Raw genomic sequence first — 26276 nt, forward strand, 5'->3', positions numbered from 1 at the left:
CAGGAGTAAGTTCTGAGCATTGCTTAATGTTGCCCTTCTAGAAAGAAATACCACCAAGCTTAGTTATTTTGTTAACTATTCTCTTTTTCGGGGGCATACACCAACAATGCTGGTGTGGGGGTCACCAGGGCTACCCTTGGCAGTACCAGCAAATAAACATCGGCCCCATGTGTGCCAGGCATGCACTCTATTCCTTTTAGCTATTCCCCCAAGCCCTATCTTTTCTCTTTTAAAACATAGCAGCAGCTGCAATGTCTTCTCTGTTCATTTTTATTTCCACTTTCATATCCCTAAATAGGCTTCTGTTTAGTAACCCAAACTCAGCCATGACCATCAAGCTGAGCATAACTAATTATTTTTCGGATGCCTCTAGCCAGCAGTAGAGTCATTCAATTAAATAATCCTTTTGATACAATAAGCAGAATGGACTTTATGGATCTTATTAAAATAAACAAGGTGCTTTCTATACTTGAGAATCTATCTCATCTTACTGCCTTAGGTGTCTTGTTTTTATATAGAATTAGCTTGGATTTCAGTAAGTTGAAATCAGGGGTGAGACCAAACCAGAAGACAAAATCCTGGAGGTTAGCAACTTTTTTGATGCAATCTGAATAGCATACAATTTGCAGGGGAAGGATTCCAAGAATTCAGAGAAACTGATCTTAGGAAATCAGTTGAAAGTCAGTGGTGAAAAAAAATAGAAATACTATAGAAGTGTCAAAAGTGATAAAATATTAGTAAATGGGGAACAGACTGTACAACAAATGGTGGCAAAAGGACTCCGAGAAAGGACAGTTAATTTTCTTCAGCTGTGATATGTTAACTTCGCTAGCATTGCCTTTGGTAAAAGTTACTAGGAATTATTTTCTCAGGTTAGGTTTTATTTTTAATATGTCTTTAATTCATTTCTCCTTTATTTACTCAAATCATTTTTGTCTATTGCTCCATTTTATTCTAGATAGTCTAGTGACTCTATCACTAGAATGTAAATATGGGGCCTGGACCAAGTATAGAAATCACATACTCATCTGGAAGCTTTTAGAGAAGCAAATTCCCAGGTTTCATCTTAGACCTATCAGTTAGGAGTTCTGAAAGCCAGGCCTAACAATCTTTTATTAAGCCCTCCAGAACATTCTGAAACAAGCTTAAGTTTAAGACTGACTATTTAAAAATAGAAAATCTGTCTTTGAGTTTGTCAGCCTTCAGTGTTACATCCAATTGCATTTTTTTTTCAGTTTCAAAGTGGGTGTTGAACCAAGTTCCTAATTTATTAGTTCCTGTTTTGGCTACTCTAGACCAGTGATTTTTTTTCAACTGGTTATTTAGCTGTGGAGCTGTGGATTGGCAATGATCCAAACATAAGTTATTAAAAACCAGCTGGAGATTTATGTAGACAGGTGGTTGAAAACCACTGATCTAGACTCACTTTTAGTTAAATGATTTGTGCTCTCATTCTCTAAGAAACGAGTAGAATTTTATTTTTGTCTGTTAAGTGGAAGTGTAAAAAGTTTTCATAGCATTTCTAATATTTTTATAGCTTAGTGCTGTCCTCAAAGCAATTAAGTTTTTCTACAGGTCAGGAGCATACATAAATTCGTACTTTTAGGAATTTGATATATTATAATTGTCTCCTGAGTCCATTTCAATTAAATTTATAATCAGGCTTCCTAATACACTTAAGTTGGGAAGAAACTTGCAACCTTTTGAAGAAACTCAAAAATTTACCTTGAAGGGATCCTCTTCCAAAGCTGTTTGCATTTATTTGATCATTCTTATCCACACTGTCCTATATATAGTTTTCATGAAAATTAAAATAGACTAACCAGTGCTATGTTCTTTCTTTCAGTATTCCCTTTCTTTCCTTCATTTTTGTTGCTTTTAGTTATAGTCCAATCTTTATCCACCCCCACCTTCCATTATCTTGTTTGTAACTATTACCAGGTACACTCTATGTGTCTTACAGATCCCTGCCCCCACAACTTCTCCCTCTCCCCACCAAATCCTGGAATAAGCTTATGGGATAAATGTGATAGAGGTGAAAGGTGAGGCTTTCAGATGAAAGTTAAAGGGATACACGATGTTTCTTTCTTCTTCTTTTTTTAATAAAATCTGTGTCCACTTGCTAGGGCACATGTTTGTTTGGCACATGTCACATGTGGGTATGGTGTTTGGATATTATTTGACTTTATATTTTAGATGCAATTAGAAACATTAGACCTTGCAACAGAATTAAATCCAGGCCTCCTCACTTATGCACTTTTCATGCTTCCGTAATCTGGCCCTTTCCCAATTCCAAATATTTGTCAATTTCATTTGCCCTAGAAATGCAGAGTGGAAGCTCTAGCGCTCAGGGTAAATTTACATGAAATGAAAGAGGGCTCTACATTTACTAAGAACATTGTAGGAAGTGCAGTGAAGTAAGAACAGCTGAGCAGAGGTTTTTTTGTGTACTTTCTAAACATTTGCTCCCTTGCTATTTTCCTCAGAGACCTATTTGCTTCTTTTTGCAGTCTGGCTTGATCCATTTATATTCATTTGAATGTTTGTTTCTCTTTTTTTTCCTTCTTCATTTTCTCTGTAGCCTTCAGTCATTCCTGACAAGGTGATTTTAGCCTCATTTTCTGTTGGTTCTTATTTCATTTTCTTTCAAGAGATGAAAAATTCTACTTTAGAAAAAATGTGTAATGATATTTCACAAAAGTTTTAGTCCTACAGTTTGGGGGAAATATTTGTTGTCACTATATTAGGAAAGATAAAAATTCTCTTTAACACAGAACATAGAGAAATAATCTATATTATGGAAAAATAGACAAAGATGCTCCAATTGTCATGAAATTTACATCTGAATATTATTATCTCCAAATTAAAATATTTGACAGATGTGTCAGTTTATAATAGTAAAGTTTATTTTTTAGAAAAAAATAAAATGAAATAATTGAGTATTTTTTGATGTGTTGAAATAAATTGAGCTTGAATCCTCTTACAAAGAGAGAAACAGACTCTCCCAAATACACAGCGTGTCTAAATATTTCACCTTATCCAATCAATTTAAAAAACAGATCTTGGAAATGCATTGAGAAACTGAATTTTAAATATCTAAGTTAGACGGGTGACATTGGAATAAAGGCCTTTCTAATAAGAGGAAACCCTGATACCAGAATTCCCTGTTCAGTGGACTTCCATATTGATCAAGATAGCATATGGGAAATTGTGACTCCAGGAGGCTTATGCTTATGGGTTTTTGCTTTGTTCTGTTTTTTGTTGATCTTATAGGAGCCAAACACTCTTAACTGTTATGATCTCTAGACTCTGCTTTGATCCTGATGACATATTTTAATGCTACAACTAATATCATTTATAATCTGGGAAGTTCAACAGTGTCCTGTTGGGTTAAGAGTCTCGACAGTTTTATACCTAGGATGGGGATTTTTCTCTTTGAGGTGTGATTCAAAAGATAAAGAAAAAAATGAGAGTTAAAGTAAAGAAAAAGCTTTTGAGTTTGACATTGAGGATAATTTACTGAGGAGAGAAGTTGTGAGACACTCAGAAGCATCCTGAAATTGGGCTCTGGAGTATGTACTCTGATCTTTCCTGGACCTTTTAAGAATGTTTTTGCCTGGAGAGAAAATGGGAAGATATTCCTTTGAAAAATACTCTGATTCTCTGATTTTATGGATGAACACTCTAAACAACAGAATCATAGGAGGGGGAAAAGAAAAAAAATAAGATAGGGGGAATTAAGAAAAGCAGAAGGTGATGGAAAAGAAGGAGAAAGAATAAGAGAACAATGAAATCCATAAGAGGTTTTAGGCCTAAAAAAACAGTTAATAAAAAAAGATTTGCTGAGAAATAAATGCTTCAAATAAAGTACTGAATTTAATGGAGACTTAAATAATTAGTAGTCAGATAAGTTACAGTTTTACTTAGGTAACAATTTCAGTTCCATTTAAAGACAGACCCAACTATGAAGTCAGGATTGTAAGGAATTTTTAAAATAAGAAGACTATCTCGTTTAAGGATTTCATGGAAGGGGGCTTTGCATTTTAGAGCAGAACATGTTCTTTATTGTAAGACTCAGGAGGTTATTTAGTTTTAAAAAAGTTTAAGAAGAAAAGAAAAGCAACAACCAGTATAAGTCTTATTCAAGCCCCCAGGGATTGATTTTTGACCATGTGCTTCTCAGGAGATAAGCGTGTCACTATGTATGGCACTGATAAGACTTTAGCAGGTGAAGCCAATTAATCACCCCTCTCTTGTGATTATCACTTCTTTTCCCCAAAATGGCTTACCTCCTCTCTTTTTCTCAATGCAATCTCTGATACTCAGGCATATGCCCAAAGAAAGCTTCCGAGTCATGGATCCTGAGTCAGAAAGATTAACTCTGCCTACTTAGAGCCGGATGCAGAAATTCATTTAATGGAACTGGTTTTTGAGGACTTCAACCCAACTTGAATGAACAGTTTTGATTGTCATTAAATTAGTCATTTCCCTTGTCCACCCATTTATTTCATTGGAAAATTTTACTCATCTATGTGAAGACTGTTTAAACATTTAAATAGAAATAGAGGGGGGTGATAAGATATCAGAGATAGCTGGAGTGATAGTACAGTGGGTAAAGTGTTTGTTTGCATGTAGCAATCCCATTTAGATCCCTGGCACTACATATAATCTCCAAATACTTCCAGGAATGATACCTGTGCACTGAGCCAGGAGTTAACCCTGGGCACTACTAGGAGAGGGCCCCAAATTAAAAAATACAAAATTAAAAAAAATACCATATTGGAGATAATGAGAAAGATAAGTCAGGTTAATTTGTGATTTATCTGACGTAGGCAAGAGAAAATTACCTGAGGATTTTGAGACTTTAAGTATTTGAGGTGGAGTAGGGGGTAGTCAATCTCAAATAATTCAAATAAATCTAAAGGACTATAATTTACAGCAAATGCTTTTAAAAAATTGTAGGAGTTATTTTTGATATTGGAGATGCCAGTTTAGTAGAGTTGTAGGGAAATAATTCTACTTCAAGGAGTTGTAGATAGAGTGGGCTCTAGAAAGCTGAATTAGAAAATAATAATGATAATTTTTAAAAAGTGTGTTCAAAAAGACAATTTAACAGAGGTCATCTAAAAGGACTGATGCAATGATTTTAGTTCGGGTTGCTGTAACAAAATACTGTAAAAAAGTGACTTATAAACAGCAAAAGTTTAGCTCCCACAGTTCGGGAAGCTGGTAAGTTCAAAATCAAGATACCAGTAACATTCAGTGACTGTTAAGAATCTGCTTTCTGGTTCATAGACCTCTGTCTTTGTACGGTGTCTTCACATGATGTAGGGAAGAAGGATCTTCATGGAGTCTTTAATAATAAAAACACTAATCCCACTCCTAAAGTCTTCATCTCATTACCTAATCACCTCCCAAAGACAACATATCATAGTTACACTGGAGATAAAGTTTCAACATAAAACTTTTTGGGGACACAAATGTTCAAGTAATAGTAGAGGTGAAGTAATGTTTATTTCCAGATACTAAAGACCTGATCATGATGCCAGAGAGGGAAGAAATTAATGAAAGCTGTGAGAGGGAGGAAGGATTAGAGGGAGTAATGATCATGGAAAAAGAGAAAAGGAAAAGGTAATTGAATATTAATTCCATAGCTATCAAATTTTGAGCTAGAATTTAAACCCAGGATTATTTGATTCAAGAGTATGAGCTTTTCACCAGAGTACTTGCCAATATTTAACAATTTTTAATTTATAAAAATGTCAATTTCAAGTGGTTCAACCTAATCAAATTAGTTGTTCTATAAGAAATGACGTGAGAAAGTTTTTTGTGGTGACCTATTGCACTGATGAGAAGACATAGTAGTAAATAGTAATATTTAATCTGGATGATTTTGTGAAAAAAATAATGTGATTAAGGATACTGGTATTGTAATCATATACTAATGATGATAATGATAGGGCTCAAAGAATCTAGGAGGGCTAAAACTTCTTTAATTACTTTCTTTTTTACTTATACAATCAGGAATCAGTTTCTTTTATATTCTGGATATTGTTCTCAAATTTCAAGCTGAAAGAAATCAAACTAATTATTTCTTGCTCAAAGATTTCCTTTCTGATTCTTGTTAATGATATCAAAGGTGTCACTATAATCATAGTCAATAGTGACTAAGTCTGGGAGCTGTAATTTCATCATATTACAGTTGAGTTATCAAGGCTGGTTAACTTAGTTCATCTCTATATCTTATCTGTTAACAAATTCTATCAGTCTAATATAATTGTCATTTATTTTCTCACCATTCTATTAGATGGCCATTTATCCTCAATCTTCCCTGTTTCATAATTGCCTATTTTTCTAGATTCTTTTAAAATAGCACTTCTTCCTGGAAGTTCTTTTTAATTTTTAAAAAAAAAATTTTATCAGAGAATCGCTGTGATGTACAGTTACAAACTTATGAACTTTTGTGTTTGCATTTCACTCAAACAGTGATCATTTACCCATCCCTCCACCAGTGCCCATTCACCTCCACCAATGATCCCAGTATCCCTCTCACCACCTCCACCCCATCCCCACCACCCCATCCTGCCTCTGCATGAAATTTGCATATAAGTGGATCAACATGGAAAGTATCATGTTAAGTGAAATGAGTCAGAAAGAGAGACAGACATAGAAAGATTGCACTCATCTGTGGAATATAAAATAACAGAGTGGGAGACTAACACCCAAGATTTGTAGAGATAAGAATCAGGAGGTCTGCCCCATAGTTTGGAAACTGGCCTCACATGCTGGGGGAAAAGGCAGCTGAGATAGAGAAGGGAACACCAAGTAGAGGATGTTGGGAGGACCCATTCGGGTTGGAAGATGCGAACTAAAAGTAGACTATAGACTGAACATGATGGCCACTCAATACCTCTATTGCAAATTACAACACCCAAAAGGAGAGAGAACAAAAGGGAAGTTTTTTTTTTAACCTCTATTTTTTTTTAACCTCTATAGGACTCATCTGACCTTTGATCCACACTGCTTTGCTCTTCATCAAGGATATATCTACTGTGTGCTGGTTATGTTAAGGCTTCTATTATGGAGTATGTCAAGAGCAAGGTATTACCCATTTTTGTATTTCTCGTGCACCGAGAGCTGTCACTTCCATCAAATATGCAAAGTTCAGCAAGCTTTCACTTGAGGGACCAATAAGTGGTTAGTAACAATGACTTGTTTGAAGAAATAAAAATGGATAATACAAAAATCATACAATGGTGTTCTGGGGTTTTGGAAAAGCTATTGGAGGGAAAATGGGGAAAACACATGTAAAAGAAAGACATATAAAAGGTTAAATTGATTAACTTATTTTGAGTGCCTACAGTGTCTCTGCACGGATTCTAGGCACTGGATAAACACTGAACAATTAGCCAGTGCCTCTGTTCTCTTGGAGCTTATCATCCAGTGAGGGGAAGATGAGAGAGGCAATAAGCAGATACATATATAAAATGCAGATTTGGTAAATACAATAATAAAAACAAAATTTAGGTAAGATATTAGTGAAATGTGGCTGTGGGAGGTAGAGCAATAGGTAGCCAGTGAGGTTTTTCTTTAAGCTAACGTATGAATGAGTTAAGGAATTTCTGGGTGAGAATAGTCTATCAGAGAATTTTTAACTGCCAAAGTTTAAGCTGAAAGGTTTGATGCACATTGCAGGATAGCAAGCAGATAATTGATTGGAACAGAATGAGTGGTAAGGGGAAAGGGAGAGGATAGGTTCATGAGTTTTACTATGACTTAAGAGTCATAGTCACAACTGTCTTGAAGTAAGCTGTCCACTGCTGTGCTATTCCTGTAAAATAAGGATTTAAAACAACTTTTAGGGTTTGGTTATTGGGGTAATTCTTATTTATCCAATACCAGAATTAATTCCTTCCTTCCTTCCTTCCTTCCTTCCTTCCTTCCTTCCTTCCTTCCTTCCTTCCTTCCTTCCTTCCTTCCTTCCTTCCTTCCTTCCTTCCTTCCTTCCTTCCTTCCTTCCTTTTTTGCTTCCTTTTTTCCTTCCTTCCTTCCTTCATTTCTTTCTTCCTTCCTTTCTTTTTTCTTTTGTTCTTTTTCTTTATTTTTTTCTTCCCTTTTTTTTCCTGGGACACTCCCATTGGTGCTCAGGGTTTAATCCTAAAGTTGCTTGGACCTCTGGTAACTTTATGGGTGCTGCAGATCAAACCTGTTTTGCTACATGCAAAGCAAGTGCTCAACCCAATTTACTATCTCTCGGTATTAGCCTAGCTAATACCATATTTTCCTAGAGTGGAGTGGTCTTCTGTTCTACACCCCAGTAATAAGCAGTGCTGAAGTGACACTTGAGAATGATGGATAATTTTATTAGTATGTCGGAAGTTCCTCGGAAGATACAGTAGCTCTGAACTTCTCTATCTTGTTTCTAACTCAGGAAGAAGGAAGTGAAATCTGGGATTTGGCCTCAACCCCTCACAGCTTTATCGATCTATTGTATTGTATTATAAAACTGGGTATTATCCACTTCAGTGAATTCTTTTGGTGCATTGGAATATCAGGGGTCCAGGCAGCGTAAAACAGTACATCTATTTCTCTGCAAGACAGTACATCTATTCCTCAGCAGTTGGGTGTTCTGTGCCATTCTTCCTTTTTCAAATCTCTTGCTTTTCATTAGTTATAGGATATTTGTCACATGTCTCCTGGAGATCAAAATTTCCCTTGGGATGATTCAAAGTTAATCTTGGATGAGATGCAAGTCAAGGTGCTAAAATTCATGGATACACTGGTTTTCAGACTGAAAACTCAGTGGTGTAAAGAAGAGGGACAAGTGTCTGTCCTGTCAAAGCATAAGCAGTCACACCCACACCCCACACCTGCAGCCATGCCAATGGACCAAGTCCTTTGCTTCGTGACTCATCTCTGCCAATGCCAAAACAACAAAAATTTCAGGTATACCAGTTTTCAGGCTACATCTTCTCAGAGTGGTGGCATACATCTTCCCACCTCCTCTCCTTCTAGCACACACAGACTTCCAAAAGCCACACTCACATCCTACAATTGCATAGCTGAATCATGAAAATTCATCAGCCCAGTTCTACCTATCCTGGAGTTCCTGGAGTGTGCAGCCATGTAGGAGACCAAGTGACACCTCCAGATTCCCCAATACTGACATCTCAGTAGGAACACACCAAATTAGATGCAAAAGTATCATAGAAGCCAACTGAGCTCAATAAACAAAGCCAATAACAGAAGACTCAACTAACAAACAGCTTAGTAAACCCTCAGACAAGAACTTAATGGTCATAAAGATATAACAATTTTCAAAAATTTTCTTTTACTGAAGTAATTTTTGATAATTCCATTAGCCATTTAGTTGTCACAAACAATATAAGATAAATTATTTTATGTCCGCTAAGGGTGCAGACTAGGATGTGTGTGGGAAACTTGGGACAATGGTGAAACAAAGGTCACACCAGTTGTGGGATTGGTGTTGGAACATTAAATGCCCATAACAACTGTATTATGAGCAACTTTGTAAACCATGGCATTTAAACAAAGTAATCAAAAAATTTCCCTTGGAAGATAACTATTATCCTTTAGGAGTCTTGGGGAATGGAAGATTCCAACACAAGAACAATGGACATATGCTCCATAGCTACCCAAACCTTATTTTTTTCCTGGGATTTAATAAATAATCTGAAATGTATTATTACTTCAAAAAGTAGAGACAGGAAATTTATTATTTATTTTTAAAGTTCCTTCTTGGGTTGTTTTCAAACCCATGGCTCAGAATAATCATTACATTTAAAAATCACTTTTTTTCCCTCAAGTGAGAATATCAAGCCAAAAAAATAGCAAGCCTTTGCTTTTTCCTTCTTCTGAACAGACAGTTTTCCCTCTAGTCAAGATGGTAAATGACTTGTTCACTAAGATGAATTCAGTATAGCATCTTGATATATCTAGGTCAGACAGCTGTCTTTCGCATATATTCATCTTCTTTCTCTACTTCAAAGTGCAGGAAACCTTCCCATTATATGTTTTTTTTTCTTCTATGGCTTCAGCAGTACATGTAGAAATATCACATGGTGATATTCCTTCAGGCTTGCACAAGGTGGAAAGGACAAGACTGTTTTGTTGAGTGATCTATCACTTTGGAAATTTTTGTCTTCTTCACTTATTAGACATCTATAAACAAAGGGGTCCCAGAATTCTGTCACAACCCATCAACTAGATGAAATTAGTTAAATTAACTAAACAAGCAAATGGAGATTCTGGGATTAAGTTATCTTCAACATAGAAGTGTACTGAATATGCTAAGCTGATTTCCTTTTTTATGCCTCTGTTTACCCAAAACCCTTCATTGGCATTGGCATTGACTATATGCCAATATAGTTCACAATTGAACTCTGTTGCCTGAAATTCAAGGGCCTCATAGTCTTTTTTTCTTTTTCACTTATGAACTGTATTTCCTTAGGATTCTGTTATGGGCTGAATTGTTTTTCCCAAAATTCATATGTTGAAGTCCTATGGTGAGCATATCTAGATAAAAAGCCTTTAATGAGTTAGTTAAGATTATATAGTTATTGGGGTAAGACCCCAAGCTTACCAGAGTTGTATTCTTGTCAAAAGAGGAAGAGAAACCAGAAGGTACATGTGCAGAGAGAAAAGGCCATCCAAGGACACTGTGCAAAGATGCTATCTGTAAGCAGAGGAAAGAGGACTGGACAAAACAAATCTGTGTATTTTTTTAAAAAAATTTTACTGAATCCCTAGGAGATAGTTATAAGCTTTAATGTTCGGATTACGGTCACACAATGATCAAACACCCATCACTCCACCAGTGCACATTCCCCACCACCAATAACCCCGGTATACCCCCCTTTCCCACCCTCGCCTTGCCTATACGGCAGAAAATATTCCCCATACTCTCTCTCTACTATTGGGCATTATGGCTTGCAACACAGACACTGAGTATACTAGCTACTCATCCACTCCCTTTACTGAGTTTCACAGTAGTCTTATTTATTTATCTCTGGTAAAGAAAGTCCCTTTCCTGTCTAAACTTTGAGACTTTTACATATCAGATTATTGGGTCTTTCTTCTTATTGGTGCCAGTGGGGTCCCCAGGTGACTTAAGTGAAGTGGGGAGAAGAGAGGTAGTATCCTTGAGGAGGAAATGTGCTGCTTTCTGTCTATCCACCTCTGCCACCTGGGGAACAGCTGGAGAAATCTAGGACTGCTAAGAGTGTGGTGAGCTTTGATTCAGTCCTAGACCTCACCAAGGCCTTTTGGGCCCTTTGCCTCTCAGAAAAGAATTTCAGGAGGAGATGTATGGGTTTTATTTGGAAGTTTTGAGAAAGGAAAGAGAGAGAGACAGAGACAGAGAGAGACAGAGAGACAGAGAGCTAGAGTGACAGAGACAGAAAGACAGAGAGAGAGAATGTGGGCTTTACCAGAGTGGAGAGAGAATCCCAGTATATAATCCCAACACTAAATTATACATGGTGGGGTGTCACATCTATTTGGGAACCATGCAAGCTCAGCAGCAACACATATGCTGGAACAGCATCATATACATGGGCTTCCTTTGTTCAAGTTGGCTCTTACCTTCTTTTCTTGGGGCTTTCTACTTAGGGAAGAGTCTGTTGCTAGAGTGGTTGCCAAGGGGGAGAATTGAGAGCAATTGATGGTCTTCTTTGATATTTCTTTCCTGGCCTTTGTTCCTCTGGAACTCTTCTAGGAGGGGATTTCAACCTTCACTGGGTCTGTGCTGGTGCCAGGTAAAGGTCTTTTCAGCCTTAATTCTTGTGCCCACAGGTTTCTTGTTTGTTTGTTTGTTTGTTTAGCAGCCTTAAGGCTATGACTCTTATCACTTCCAAAGAGCTCATTGTCTTGGATTATGAGGTGAAGGGTGGGAATTTTCCTTTTTTCTGTCTACCAGCCTGTGTCACTAGTATAGTAGTTCTTCTCGTCAATTGCAGTAAACTCTTCTACTTATTGAAATATATATTTTTTGAGGTAAGACATTTAAAAAATGGTATCAGGACACACATGATATTAAATTCAGCATCCTAACCATTTTTAAGTGAATTTCTTCATCTTACAAGTCCTATAAGTTGCGTCACATATTTATATTTTTGTGACCAAATTATTTTACATGATATAATGTCATCAGTTTTCACCCATATCAAAGCATTATATCAGAATTTCCTTCCTTTTTAATATTACATTGTATGTGTGTATCACAATTTGCTTAGCCATTTGTCCATTGAAGGGCACTTATGTTGCTTCTCCCTTTGGTCATTGTAATAAACCTCCTATTAACAGAAGTATAAGATTATATATTCAAGATTTTGCTTTTAATCATTTTGGAAATATGTCCAGAAGTTAAATTTCTGGGCACATATATCTGGAATATTGAGGTCTGTTGCCACTGGTGGTTCTTCTGGGTGTTGCCTTGTGTTGGCATTTCTGTGTTCTTTCAAGTGCCCATTGGTTTATATGTTTGTTAACCATTAACTAGGGTTAGTGAATCACTGGAATGGTGCTTTTTATGTGCAGATGATATTATTTGCATTGGCGCTGGGGGCAGGCAGGCAGGAATCTGTAATATCCTGGTGAAGTTGGTGGGCCCTAGAGGTGACTTATGTGAGGTGGAGGAGAAAGACAGCCACTTTCTTCCAATCCACCTCTGCCACCAAGGTGACCAGCTAGAAAGGCTAAGATTGCTAAAGTCTGAGATGAGCCCCGGTGTGGCAAGGACCTGCTAACCCTATTATTAAGTGACCATCAAGCCACATCTGATGCCCACTCCACCTTCTTAGCACGAGGTTAATCCCCATCACTTGATTTCTTGGGGACCCATGGACTCAGGCTGGAGTGAGGGATTGCTTTTTGCAGGAAAGAAGAGTCAGTCCTAGGTCTGATCCAGGAGCTCTAAGAGTTGACAAATTTCCTTTGGAGGAAGCTACACAGGGCTTCTGGGGTTGAGAAACAGTGAAGTAAAATCAGACTTTATTTGGAGGTTTTGAGAAAGGAGAGGGAAGAAGAGAAAGAAAGTGAGAGTAACAAGCTCTAGAGAGAACATGGGCTTCTCCAAAGGTGGAGAGAGCCATAGCACACATCTCAAGAGGGGAGTTTCGGGTGATACATGTGCTCAGGCACCACATATGTTCAGCTACGTGTTCACAAGCAGTACATGGACTTGGGCAACATGCGCGCATGCTTCATTTATTCAAGTAGATTATATATATGTATATATATATATATTTTTTTTTCTCAAGTTGCCCAGAGTGGGGCTTCTAGCTAGGTAAGATTCCATTGCTAGGGTGGTTACAAAGGGTGTCGAATTGGGAGTGGCCTATGGTCTTCTTTTAAATTCTTTCCTAGGCCTTTGTTCCTGGTGGAGGTTCTCTCAGAGAGTGCTCCAGGCTTCTCTGGGGCTGTTGGTACCAGGTGAAGTCTTATCTGTCTCCTGAGCTTGAAAGGTGAGCTCTTGGTTTTGTTATTTCCTAAGAATTCCATTGCCAAGGGGACCCTTCCCTGCCTACCTGCCTTCATCATGGGTACCTTTGATCCAAAGGCATGTGCATTTACGTCTCACATTTTAATGGTTGTTGGAGTGTAATTGCAAGTCCCCTTGGCTTGAGATTTTGGGGAAATAAGCCACACACAAAGTCTTTGGAAAATAAATCGTACCTCTAAAAGTTTCCTATGCTTTGCTCTACGGATACTGGGGGACTGGGGTCAGGGCAGGTGAGCAGAGTTGGATTGCCCCCTCAGATAGTGGGAGAGGTTTCCAAGAGAGTTTTATCTCCAGAAGCTACACTGGAGCTCTAAGAACTACTTCTGAGCCCCACTGCAAAGCACAGAGCCTGGGGGGTGGGTAGGGCAGGTGGCTGGTATTTTTGATTATGATAATTATTCTGGCCTAGGAGCATGGGGCATCTTTCCATTTCTTTGTACTTCCTATTTCTTTTAACTGTATTGGTCTTCAGTTTTTGCTGTATTTATCTTTTACCTCCTTTGTTATGTTTATTCCTAAGTACTTAATTCTTTTTAATGTGATTGTAAATGGGATTTTTGATTTCTTTCTTTTCTAACATTTTGCATTTTGAAATGCACTACATTTTTATGTATTTATTTTGTATCCTATTACTTTACTCATTGTTTCCACTAATTTTTTAAAAGTATTATTTTGGTCACACTCAAGGGTGTTCTGAGTGGTCTGGGGAACCCAGGGCTATGTACCAGCAGTCATTACCCAGTGACATGGGCCTGATTGTCAAGTGTTCAGGGATACATGTGTTGTAGTTTGGGGTGCTATGGATAGAATGAAGGACCTTGCACATGCTGGACATATTCTCTATCTACCATTAACCTGCCTCCTTAGTCCTATTCCTTCTAGCCTTTTTATTTTTTTAAACCAAAGTCCTTAGAGTTTCAATGTAATGCCAATAGTGACAGTTTTATTTTATTTTAATTTAATTTGGATTTGAATGTTTGTTCTTTTGGGGAAATTAAATATTTTAGAGACCAGGGAAATGGCTGGTGGCTTTTGCTCTGCATGTCTGAGACCTGGGTTTGATTTCTGGAACTGCATGGTTCCTGAGCACTGATGTGTGTGGCCTCAAAACCAAAAAGAAATTGTAAAAAATTGAAGTAATATTGATTTACATGAGCATGGATGTTTAGGGGTTTAATGTGTCAGAACCATGTCTGCCACCAAAATAGGCCAATAATCCTCTACTATTGTGCTAGCACAGAGGTAGGGCATTTGCCTTTCACTTGGCCGACCCATGTTCGGTTCCCCCGCCCCTTTTGGAGAACCCGGCAAGCTACCAAGAGTATTGCACCCGAATAGCAGACCCTGGCAAGCTACACTTGGTGTATTTGTATGCCAAAAACAGTAACAACAAGTCTCACAATGAGAGACGTTACTGGTGTCCACTTGAACAAATCAATGAGCAACGGGATGATAGTGACAGTGACATTGTCTTCCATAGTGCACTCCTCTCCTCCCCACGTTGGGCCAATTAAAGACATCTGACTTCCAAGGGGAAGTGATTCAGCTTAGCAGTATAGTCTTACAGAGAACATTTTATTTTATTTATTTATTTGTGGGGGTTGAGTCATACCCAGTACTTTTGGGGCTACCGCCAGGTCTTAACTCCTGTTCTAGTTCTCCTGTCTTAAATTTCAAAGGCCTTCTCTTCTCCCATCACAGATTCAGTTATTCTTATTATGCTCCCAAGTGACTGAGGTTAGATAGATTTCTATGACTGAACAAAGACTATTTTGTTTTGACTTTTTATTGCATAATATAGTTGAAAATTTTGAAATGTTAAATAATAATAAACAATTCCAAATACAAAACCAAGATTGCACTATATAATTGTTCATCTCTCATATTCCCCCTCCCCATTTTGTTTGCGGGATTCATGTAAATAAACTCTGCAAGCTGTGTTTCAGTCTCACTCACAGTTGGAGTTATTGCCTGCATTTACTTCTCAATGTGGCAAATTTCTATGTTCATAAAGACTAGATTTTAGAAGACAGCAGTCCATGTGGAAGGTCTTGGGAATTATTTCAAAAATTTCTATGAAGATAGAAATTCAAAAATTCAAACAAAACCTATTAGCATCTTCAAGTGATCTACTAAAGCTACTGAGGGCTAAATGTTATTTCTATTCTGTATAAAAATGGATATTTTTGACAATATCAGAAAAGATTACAGTTTGTGAAAAGCAATAACTGATGGGAAGAGGGAGAGAGAAAGAGAGAGAGAGACAGTCAGGGAGAGATAGAGACAGAGAGAATGCACACTTTTATGAAAAGTAGAGGTAGAAAAAAAAGGAAGTTTGGAAGTGAGTGTATGTGAAAAATTCACTAAAATATTATATCTAAATTCTGGTACCTTTTGTTCCCTTGTCATGTTATTCTAAAAAATAAAAGTCAAAAGGCTCTTATTTCCTGGATTTTTGAACTACTAGAGTTTCTCTTTTTATTTTATCTTGTCCTTTTGCATTATCTTGTCCTTTTGCAATCCTGGCAATGCTCAAGGGTTACTCCTGGCTGTATGCTCAGGAACTACTCCTGGCAGTGCTCAGGGGATCATATGGATGCTGAGGGTCGAATCCAGGTCAGCTGTATGCAAAGCAAACCTCTGTACTATTGCTTCGCCTCCTTGAATTTCTCTTTAAAGCTATCTTGCTGATTTTGTTGGTATGATCTAATTTTAATTAATTCTAGCTTGTTAACCAGAGATGCTTTCTGTTAGCCATTACCAAAAAACTATGACTAAAATAGGTATGAATATGGTAAGTTCTCAGTACATTTTAATCATATGGAAGGTATCAATTAGCTCTGTATGATAAACCACTTCTAAACAGAGGGGCTTCAAATAACAAAACCATTGATTTCCTTGCAATTCTGCGGTTATGAAGATTAGACTTGGTTATGCGAATGATTCTCTTGGTCTCAACTTCACTATTTTATGTCTGTGTGGTCAGCTGGGCACTTTCACTCCTGAGGATTGTGAGTCATCCAGACATCGACTTGGATTTGTTCAAATGATAATTTCACGGTTTTAAACAATTTTTTCTCTCTCCCCAAATTCATAGGCTGGAAATTTACCCCCAATACTTCAGACTATGATTAAGATAAATGAGGTAAACAGGGTAAACTCTGATCCAGTTAGACTGATATCCTTATAAGAAGAAATGTGGGTACACAGAAACACAATAGGGCTGAGCCCGAAAATTTTGTGAGAACCCAGCAAGAAAGTTTCATTTGCAAGTCAGGGAGAAGGTCTTAAAAGAAACAAAACTCTTAATACTTTTATCCCATACTTAGTCCTGTACAGTGCTATAGTATTTTGTCATGATAACCCTAGCAAACTAATATTACAGAAAGCCCAGAATGTCTCTTGTGACTTTGGGCCAGAATTAGCACAATATCACTTCAGCTGCAGTATATTGATCAGATTGTCACAAATGTAGCCCAGCTGGCAGGTCAGATTTCAAATGGGTAAAAGTACAGAGAGAGAGAGAGAGAGGGGATAATTGTGATCATTTTAGAAAGTCTGTCACAATAATTTGAATGGTGTGGAAGCTTACAGAATAGAAGTAGTTATATTAATGCAGAAAATGTTGGATACTGCATCTACAAATAGAATGTATCTGAAGCATATTTCTAGTTTGTTGGAGTGGGAGAGACTAGTTGCTGACCATCCAGTGGTCTGCTTGATGAAAATGTGCCTAGGACTGCAAGGATGCCCTTCTCTGTTAGTGGAGACAAATTTCCCAACGAGTGACTGAAAAGTGAGGAGTGGTGCTTTTCCATTTACAGGTGGAGTTATATACTTTGATCTTAAATCTTAGTATTTACATGTATAATTAGTTTTTCATCATAGCAGTTGCCAAAGTTTAATCTTTGGCATGCTAGAAAGGTAGGAGAGGTCATAGAATACCCTTAACTGTTTTTATATTTTTTAAATTTTAATTCTAAAAAAACACTTATTTGTTTATTTTAGAAAGTAGAAATATTTATTGGAAAATAGAAGACAAAGGAAAAGAAACATCCTAGCTGGAGAGGAACTTAGTATAGAACTAAGTTCCTTTAACTGCTCTTTTTTATTATAATTTTGAACTTAAATTTATTTATTTTTGCAAAGCTGTTCATGATCGGGTTTCAATTACACGATGTGCTGACATCCATTCCTCCACAAATGTAATTTCCTAGCACCAGTGCTCCCAGTTTCCCTCCCACCCCTCCAATCCCCCCAGCCCCGCCCCTGTCAGCCTAAATAGCAGGCCCCTCTCTTCTCTCTCTCTCTCTCTCTCTCTCTCTCTCTCTCTCTCTCTCTCTCTCTCTCTCTCTCTCTCTCTCTCTCTCTCTTTCTCTCTCTCCCAACCCCACCGGTTTGGGCATTGTGGTTTACAATACAGAAACTATAAGTTTATCATGTATATCCATTTACCTATTTTCAACACTCAGTTTTTGTCCAGCATGATCATTTCCAATTATTATTATCATACTGCACAGAGGGTAGGGCATTTACCTTGCATGCGGCGGACCCAGGTTTGATTCCTCCATCCCTCTCGGAGCGGGTGGCAAACTACTGAGAGTATCCCGCCCGCATGGCAGAGCCTGGCAAGCTACCCGTGTCGTATTCAGTATGCCAAAAACAGTACCAAGTCGCACATGGAGAAGTTACTGGTACCCGCTCAAGCAAATTGATGAGCAACGAGATGACAGTAATACAGTGATGACAGTGACTGTCATACTGGTCTTTTCTCTATCTTACCTACCCTGAAACTGATTTATTATTAATAATTTGTTCCTTTCCTTTATTATACTTTCCTTTTCCTTTAACATTATTTTTCTTTTTTTTTAATTTTTTTAAATTTTTTTAATTTTTAATTAGTGAATCACCTTGAGGGTACAATTACAGATTTATACATTTTTGTGCTCATGTTTCCCCCATACAAAGTTCGAGAACCCATCCTTTCACCAGTGCCCATTCTCCACCACCAGTAAATCCAGCATCCCTCCCACCCTCCCCAGTCCCATCTCCCCCCACCCCACACTGCCACTATGGCAGGGTATTCCCTTTTGTTCTCTCTCTCTGATTAGGTGTTGTGGTTTGCAATAAAGGTGTTGAGCGGCCATTGTGTTCAGTCTCTAGTCTACATTCGGCACGCCTCACCCTTCCCCCGCATGACCTCCAACCACATTTTACTTGGTGTTCCCTTCTCTGAGTTGCCCAGAATGAGAGACCAGCCTTCAAGCCATGGAGTCAACTACTATTCTTGGGTGTTACACTCCTAGTCTATTATTCTATATTATTTTTCTATATAACTTTCTCACAACTGAAAAAAAACTTCTTCAATGACAAAATTACAGAACAATAAAGAATTCATTGAGGTGACATCAGGGTGACAAGGAAGAGTATTAGCACTGCACAGTGCCAACTGTTCACTGATTATACACCAAATTCAATGAGTTCTTCTCACCCTCATAATCTCTTTTCTCTCATTCATGCTCTGGCTTTTCTTACCTGGGAGTCTCAAACTTAAAAAAAATCTTTTTAAGCAAAACAGTTTAGTGTTCATTTGTGGTATATAGAGTATCAGGACAAAGGATTGCAAGGCATCAAAAGTAGATATGCTTAGATTACCATTGGCCACAGTTATAAAAGAAGAAGAAAGGAAAGATATTGAGGCAGGAAGAAAGAAGAGGTGGATGTGAGGTGATAGGGATAGAGCAGGACCCTCAGGCACATCAGTGGAATAGAGATGTGTATCTCTATGTCTAAACCACAGAGCAACAATACTGACAGAATGAGATCCAAACTACACAAAGCAAACTAAAAAGTGTGCCTATCAGGGCCTGAACAACACTAGAGTAGGCATGGTGTTTGCCTTGTGGTGGCTGACCCAGGTTTGATTCCCAGCACTCTCTTGTTCCCTTGGGCCTATCAGGAGTGATCTCTGAGTACAGAGCCAGGAGTAATCTCTGAGAACTGCTGAGTGTAGCCCCCCAAAAGAAGCCCCCCCCACAAAGTGCCTGTTAAAGAGGCAGGCTAAAGAGTGGGAAGGAGTCTGGGAACACTGGAAAGGAGAGAGGTTTACACTGGTGATGAGATTTGCATTGAAACATCGTACATCTTAAAGTCTATAATGAACAGCTTTAAAAATCATGATCACTGTGTCACTGTCACTGTCATCACTGTCATCCCGTTGTTCATCGATTTGCTTGAGCAGAAACCAGTAATGTCTCCAGTCGTCCCAGCTCTGAGATTTTAGCAACCTCTCCTTATTCATCTTTCCCAAGGATTGGAGGCTCTTTCAGGGTCTGGGGAATGAAACCTGCTATTGTTACTGTATTTGGCATATCGGACACACCACGAGAGCTTGCCAGGCTCTTTTGTGCAAATAAATTTATAAAAATAAATAAATAAATAAATAAAAAATTAGTACATGTGGTACCCCAAAGCTGCCAAGAATAGTTGTTGAGCACAGAGCCAGGTGTAGTCCCTGAGCATACCTTGGTGTGGTCCCCAAACCAAAATAAACACAGTTTAAAAACTATTTAATTTTAATAAAATTGTTCACAAGAATTGGCTGGAGTGATAGCACAGCAGGTAGGGCATTTGCCTTGCATGTGGCTGACTGGGGTTCGATCCTTCTGCTCCTCTTGGAGGGCCTGGCAAGCTACCGAGAGTATCTTGCCTGCACAGCAGAGCCTGGCAAGCAACCTGGGGAGTATTCAATATGCCAAAAACAGTAACAACAAGTCTCACAATGAGATGTTGCTGGTGCCCGCTGGAGCAAATCAATGAGCACTGGTTAAATATTAAATCACAGTGATACAGTGATTTAATATTTAATCCCATCACTATTACATATTCTCACCACTGTATTTCAAATGTTGCCATCTCGAACCCTGAACCTTGCCCCCAAAGCAGAACCAAAGTAACTTGTATTGCTTGTTATGAATATTCCAATAAAATTGATCCGAAAGGGTTTTCTTAGAGAAACGTGTGAAGATTGTTGTATTTACCCAGGAGCCATTAAGCCCTTTATAAAAGATTAGTACATGTTATTACAGATTGAGCTTTGTGTGCATATATATATGTAAACATGTATATACATATGTGTATGCAACAACATAAATCATGATAACATATTAAAAATATGTAGTGTAATAGTTCTCACTACACACTCCCACTAATTAAAGTTGCTGATGATAGCATAAACGACCACTGTATGAAAGGCAAAGGTTTTCTTTTGTTTAACAAATAGATATTCCCCCAGATACCAAAACTTACTTTCCTCAAAAGCCAATTAGAGTTAAACCCTGAAAATTATTCTGAATTTATTTTCACAGAAAGGTTTAAAATAAGCATTTTGTAAGACCTTCATACGATTTTGTAAGACTTTCATAGGATTAGATCCAATTTACGCATTACTATTGTATTAAGAGTTGTTTTGGTTATAGATCTGAGTTATAATGATTTCTATGCTATTTTAGAGTCAAATCTTAGAGGCATTTAATATGTCCAACTGTTACTACATTCTTAGTTTCTATGAAAATAAAATTAATTTTATCTACACAGAGATCATTGACAGCAGTAATTGGGATATGAAAGATTTATTCTATCCTCATCTGAACTCTTTGTAGAATCACATCGGTTAACCTAAATCATTCTGGTGACAAAGAACTAAGACTTGCAACATCACCACCTTTGTTCTAAAATAGTCATCAGTTCCCATAGAAATGATATTTGGGGTGTAATATTATGTTAATATAATTTTGTTTTACTCACGTTTGGAGGATTTAAAGTGACCATCAACAAAGCTTTCCATTTTAATTCAAAAAAACTACCTCTTACAAAATATGAGAGCTAGTTTTCTATTTACCTTATATAACACATACACACACAGATCAGAGAGATCACAAAACTAGAAAGAAACCACTTAATAAAATAAATGTGTGTATCCAACATACCTGAGAGCATAGAGTGCTGATAAGAAGGGTGTGATTTGTTTTGTTTTTTAAAGAAAAATTGTGTATAAAATGTTAATAATATGCCATTGCCAATATGGAACATGGAATTTTAATTATTTTATACATTTCCAGGATAATTTAAAAATCCAGAAAGCAAAGTGCATTTTAGATACCTCATCAGGTGCCTCTGGATTCAACTGATCTTATGTCAGCCAGTACTGTGGAACCAGTTCTGTTCAGGGTAAGACTAACTTCACACAGATAGAACCTGTGTATCTCTGACCTTGCTATCTCTTCTTGCTTTTTTAGCTTGGGTTTTCCACTGATATTTCAATGGAAGGTGAGGATCCATTGTAGAAACTCAGAAGCACTATAAGTTCAAATCTTAGAAAGTTCATGTTGAATAAACCCGGAAACAGACGGGGAGTAAATGCTTCCTTTCTTCAATCCTGACTATCTCCCATGTGGTGCTGCAATGGGTTTCATGTGACTTAAAAAGGGTCAGTGATTGGTGCCCTGGTGGTTCCTGCATAGCCCTCTGTCCCTTCTCTCAGTGTTGTTTCTCCCAGGTTTTCCATTTAATTTGCTGGCTTTATGTCCTTTTCTCTGATTATACTCCCTGAAAAAAAAATCCTAGCTTTTCTCTCTCTGTTTGCTAGGCATCACAAAATGAAATGCTCATCCCAAAAGAGGATACAATTGGGAAAATTTGAAATACATTAAATTCAAGCTTTGCATACTTGGAAGTGTTTTATGTACATTGAGTGAAGCCAGTATTCTATACTATATTCTCTAAACTATCAGTATATGCTTAACATTTTATTTTTCTCATAAGCTAAAACAATCTTAAGTGTACTGGAAAATAAGAAAATGTATAAAGAATCTCTACAAGATAGAATTTGAGATTATATTGTGAGACAGTTAAAATAAAGAAAACCACACCTTAAAAATACATCTCAAACCTAATCTCTATATTTCCATTTCCACTGTCACCTTCAGAGATCACAGTAGCTTCCTCTTTTATTAGAGTTTTTCCAGGTCTCTGCTTTGCTCTTATGCTATAATTCCTTCCATGTGATTTTCTCACCCAAAGGATTTTGTAATTATCTTTCCTCTGCTTTGGACACTCTTTACCAGCTTCTTCTCATAATGGCTTCTCATTTCTCATCTCAGTAGAAATACCACCTTCTTGGGTCAATCTTTTCTGATCTAACTTCACCTTCTTTCCTTTAGCTTACCACCATTCTCTTTCATTTCGGTTACTTCATGGCACTTAACAAATCTGTCACAACTTTTCTTTTCTTCCATATTGATCAGTTTTTCCCAACAAAGTATTAGTCATCTGAAGGTGGTGACCTACTGTTTTTACTCCCTTATTTTGACACAGGGAGAAAGAATCATACTTTTCTTAGGGGTCTCCATTCACTCAATAGTACCATGCCAGCTGGAGACCTACATATTGGGAATCAAAAGGAATGAGATAGGATCCTAATTTTCAAAAGATTCTAAATAGCAAAGGGGAGCATGTGCTTCCTATTTTCTCATTCATAGCCTGTCATTTGTGCTGCATACTTTGTGTTTAATACCAGACTTCAGCATTCTTAATGAAAGATCTCAATCATCTGAAGAGCTCTCCAGAGACTAGCTCTTAACATGCAAATGAAATAATACTTTTGAAATAATGAATTTCTAGGAGAGATTTATAAATAATAACATTATCATTATTTGTGTAATTATTCATTATCCTGTAAAGAACAATTAATGTTCATAGCTCTTTGTTAATGACTCAATGAAGAGAGAGGAGTATCAACATTAAAGGACAGTGGAAAATAGTATGGGTGGATAGGGAGGAATCACAGTGTGTGATAGGCAAAATTAACAAAAGTAAAATTGGATTTGAAAGACATATCCCACATTGCTGTAAGGACATTCTCCTGCTGCTTATTTTCTTTCCTTGAACTTTAGAGTAATTTAATAATAATTATTTATTTAGATCTCTGTAGGAAGCTAAAAAATGAGTATGAAGAAATTTTAACACCATAAGAACAAAAGTTCACAAGCCCTAATATGTTTGTCTACTTGAAAAATTACCTCATTATTTTCCAGCTTCAGAATAGAAGGACCACACAAATTAATTAAAAACATACATTTAGCAAAAATCATTTAATTGTGATGTTTTGGGAGAAGGCAGTCATTTACCAGTTTTACTGATGTAGCTGGAAACATGATGCACCTGTAATATTATTCATTATTAATGAAGCCCAGTATAAATAATGCATTTCCTATTTTGTTTACTAAGCCAGTAGGGTTCAGTCTAACTTGATATTATTTCACTGCCTAAGACAAAGAAAATTCCAGCTGCTCATTATAGGATAGCTTGCCAAGAAAGGATCTGGCTACAAGTGGATTAACAAAAATGCTGTCTGAGTTAACACTTAATAAATAGTATGGAATGATGAGGAAGTGAGCTCTTGAGATGAAAGTCCCTGTTGTTGCTGTTTCAGATCAGGTGTATATCCCTGTTGTCATGGAGCCATCAACATATGCACTAACAAGAAAATTAAAGAATATATAAATATGAATATGTGCTGCATATATTATAAATATAAATGCACACATGCATATCATAAATATGAATGTGTGCATGTATATACATTCCAGGTTATTTATGAATATCAAGTTGTGACTGGAACAGAGGAAAATTTTAATAATGAAATGGGTATGATGATCTATTCAGTCAACTTCTTTTCCCAGTCACCTCTCTCCTCCCCTCTCTTGTCCTATGGGCTCATAAACAAAGTGGCTATGGTGGCAGGGTCAGAGTTTATGAATGGATTTGGCAACACAGACTTCCCCCTTGGAACACTAAGCTGTGCTATTCAACACTAACTGCCCAACTTGTCAGGAACAGAGACCTGCCCCTGGATCTTTCCTTCCCCAAATTTCCAGATAGCTACTTGGTGATGGGTTTGATTATATCAGACCTCGTTTATCTATTCCTGCACCAGATACGCTAGAATATGTATATGAATGTGTTCTATGTGTGTGGGCACATAGCACATAGCACTGCTTCTGCTAAGAAATGTGTTACAGCAAAGTCAATGTAACATGAAATTTGAGTTTTACCATTGCTCCCACAATCCTGAAACAAGTGGCTTGCTAGAATGTTGAAATGACCTTGGGAAAGAACACATTATGGGTCTGGCTCCATGTAGTACCTTGCAGAGCTAGGTTTTCGGAAGACTGTTTATGCTCTGAATCAGTATTCATTTGTTGTATATTTTTTTCCAGAGTCAGGACTCACAGATCCATAAATCGCAGGTAAACTGAAAGTGGCACTACTCACTATTACCTGTAAACCACTAGCAACATTTTCCCTTCCTATTCCCATAGCTCCCAAAATATCCTTCCCCACTATTTTATTTCAGACCCTCAGCAACTGATGCCAAGAGATCTGCACTTTTTCATTTCTTCTACTCTCCATCTTCCACTAGTGCTGTCCTACCAGTCCTTCTTTCTACACTATAAGTGATTTTCGAACACATTATTCCAGTGTCCTTCCCAGAGTGTTTCTCCTGCAGAACTTCTCACTCTTTCCAAAGTCCAGCTCTTGATGCCAGGTTTTCCAGCACTTCCATTCTTAATACTTGCACTTCAGTTCCTCTGTTTGTAATTCCCCACTATCCATCCTATTTACATCCTCCTTAAAGCTACATCTCAGTAAGTCAGTGAGTTTGAGTTGTGGAAATGTATAAGAGCAATAGTGGCAATGTGGATTGGAATCCTCTAGCAACTGCCAGTGCCATCATTTACTTTCTCTTGCTTGGGTCTGCATGTCCATAAAATCAAAATATGGCATCTATATGATAAAGTTGTTAGGATAGTTAAATGATAAAAAGATATGTAAATCTCCTTATGCTATTCGTTCCCCTTCACAGGTAGGCCCACACACCCGTTGTTAGCCCAAGTGTGATATTTTAAATGTTAGCTAATATGGAAAATTTTTCTCAAGGGAGAATTAGTTACTTCCATCTCAGATCTATAAATATGTGAGCTGTGGCATCTATAAAATTGGCTTATTTAGAAAGATGAGTGATGATCTAAATTCTTAAGAAATTTCTAGGGAAATCTTCATTGCTTGAACAAGGGAAAATAATTTCCTTTTTAAGTGTCCTAGGCACTTGATATATGAATTACTCAGTTGAATAAGCCTGCTGTAAGTAAAGTGCAAAATTATATTCTGTTCCCTCTCTGCTTTTTAATCTTTCTCAGCTACTGGATGAAACTCCATCAAGTTCTATGGATTTTCTGTTCACCCTGGAGTAACAGACATTCTCCCAATCACCAAAGTCAAAATTCAGTCCCAATTCAGTTTAACACTAGATTGAGTATGTTATATCTTTTCTTTCTTGTAGCTGCCTGATTCAGGCTGAGAGCCTAAAGTGATAAAGTGAGTCTGGTGCTAGACAATGAATCACAAAACACAACCTTCCTTCTGCAGGAGCTCATTGTCTTTTGGGGAAATTGATAAATGGTGGACTGTATTGTAGTGTTATAGATTCTGTGATAGGGATATGGTTAGGAGCATATCACAGTAGAAGAAGGATATATAGGAATAAGTTTGTGAAATGATGAACTTTTTCTGTATACTGAGTTTTAGGGGGATTGACAGGACCATTCTTGTGGAGAAGCACTGCATGCCAGGCAAGGAAAAAATAATGAACTTGAGAATCACTTTTTTAAAAAAATTTTTCTTAGTGAATCCC

The sequence above is a fragment of the Sorex araneus genome, chromosome 1 (assembly GCF_027595985.1).
Source record: "Sorex araneus isolate mSorAra2 chromosome 1, mSorAra2.pri, whole genome shotgun sequence".
Lineage (NCBI taxonomy): Eukaryota > Metazoa > Chordata > Mammalia > Eulipotyphla > Soricidae > Sorex > Sorex araneus.